Raw genomic sequence first — 2547 nt, 5'->3', positions numbered from 1 at the left:
GATTTAGGTTACGTCTTTACCTTGTTTCTTGTTGTAGAATTCTCAAGGTATTGCTAAGAAGGTGGACAAAATTACCTGCAATTGAAGATTTAACATGATAATAAATATCTGTTCGTAGCTAAGTACAAAGCTATACAATAGGCTATCTGTGCGCCCATCGCGGGTATCAAAGCCTAAGTTTTAGCATTATAAGCTCCCCCAATCTGACTGTTGAGCCACAGTTGGACATGATAATAAATTCTAGCTATTTATAACACTTAAAAATTTGGAAATTACCTTCTTATAGATTCAACGTTTGGAAACGGTTTTTATCTCCACGAGAAAAGAAAGAACCATGGAGCAAATCTTGCAGGTGACAATTCTTATGAAAGATGAATTAATTCGCTGCATTATGGTTGTTTGCCTTCTTAATCCCTGTAACATAATTAATAATGTAATATTGAAAAAAAGACTTTAGACCACCAATCTCAATATTCACTTAAAGTTTAAAATTAAGAATGAAATAACAATATCACGACATCTCTTGAACTGTGTTTGATAGATGTAGGAGAAAAAGTAAATGTATCTTTTTCGCGTGATTTAAACTGGAATATTGAAGAAGTACTCAAGTCAGTCGTTAGTCACACGCACGTGCTCTTCGAACGGACAACAGTAGTCTATTTCAACAATATCTCTCCTTCTAGATTGATACTTAAGCTTATGCTCCTGAACTCTAAATGTATTGACTAGTATCAGTGAATCATAATCCAGTTGTCATTGACGATTCGAAACTTCTAGGTACAGAAAGCAAGAACGAACATTTATGTCATTATTATATCCGATAAGGTACAGAAAAGGCCAAATAACAAGTCCGACTAGGATCTTGCACACTCGGGAAATATATCGTCTAGAAACGCCTCATTGAAAACAACGAATCCTGTCAGATTCTAATTCACTTTAAAAAAATCCAGATATAAATCCATTCGACTTTTGCACTAACAAACTGTGAGGAATTCGGATAAGACGAAACACTGCGTGACTTTTCATTTTAAAGTCCTTTCTATTGCACATAACAAGATTTCTTTAAATGTTTGAAATTTCCTTCTCTTTTTTTCCTCTGTCTTTTGTATGTGTTTTTGATGTAAAATCCTTCATAAGAATTAATCAGGTTTTGTATGATAACTAGAAAAAAAATGTTTTAGGGAAGGTTGAAATTTTTTAGCCTTCCAGTGTTATGCTTGTAATTCAGTTACATTAAAAGGAGTTTAAAATTTAATGTGGAAATCAATGAAACTAATACACAAAAAGTATATATTTAATTCGTGCGTGTAATCGTTGTACTCTTTACTCATTTCTACGACGCGATCGTGGCTTAGTAATTAGGGTTCTATGTTCGAAGCCCGTTGCCGCAAAAACGCGCTCTGCACTTTGGCCCTGGTTTTATGACAGTGACGGTCAAATCTCTTTGTTCAGCCAGACACGAGTAGCCCTCAGGTGCTGTTAACTTCAGGTACATCTATGCGCAGATACCCCTTTTTGTAGCTTTGCGCAGATTTACTGAAACAGGCAAATAAACCTGTCACTCCTCCCCTCATCCTGCCTCGTAATGGGACAGCTGTAAGTCTACGGACTTACTACGCTAAAATTCGAGGTTAAATTCCTCGCGGTGAACACAGCAGATAAACCAATGCGACTTTGCTTTAAACAAACAAACCCTCCAAGATCTCAGTAATTTTCTTTTAATGACAGTTCTCTTTCTTTTGGAAGTACAAACAATTTTCCTTAATAATTGTACTGGTGTGTGATAAATTTGAACTTATTTTAGTAAATAAAAATAAGGTTGTCAACCCTTGTTTGCATGATCATTATCACATAGGCTTGATCACCTCAATACAGTTCTGTTCATATGAAATCATATATTTGATCCCCGGAACTAAGCTCACATAACTGTACTTAAAAGTTACCTTATTAGTCTCCACTACGTTTAGTATTTTTCTGATTTATAATTAACATCAGATAGTAATGTTTATTTTCTAATGTTACAGGTTTCGTACTATGTCAGAATAATCAGTTAGCTACATGTAATCGATTAATAAGCACAGTGATCAATCAGTTAGAAAACTGCATTAATTACACTTTTCTACCGCATACTCTTTTACCAACAAATAGTGGGATTGATCACAACTTTATAACGCACCTTACTTTATACCGAATTTATTAAGATACTCAATACTTTCAGCTTATTGTCTGTATATATATATATTTTGGTGTTTTCAACCGCGGCATAGCGACTCACAGAATGGCTCTGAGTTGTTTTTTTTTTTCATTTACAAACTTTTAGATCATAGCTCCGTCATCTCTTGACCGATTTCAGATCTAATTACAGTTTTATACCCAGGAGATCAAACCCCTTTGATTGGTGTATTTGACCACGCCCAAAATCTCATAGATTAATTTACTCTAATTCTGCCTGAAATAATTTCAATTTGAGGGTAGGCTGAAAGAGATCCTGATGAGTAATAAAATTGAATCCGGTAAAAGCGCGGCTCACGCTTGGCATTGCTGGCG

Source organism: Limulus polyphemus, unplaced genomic scaffold (assembly GCF_000517525.1).
Source record: "Limulus polyphemus unplaced genomic scaffold, Limulus_polyphemus-2.1.2 Scaffold1254, whole genome shotgun sequence".
NCBI lineage: Eukaryota > Metazoa > Arthropoda > Merostomata > Xiphosura > Limulidae > Limulus > Limulus polyphemus.
Note: the sequence above shows the minus strand (reverse complement) of the source record.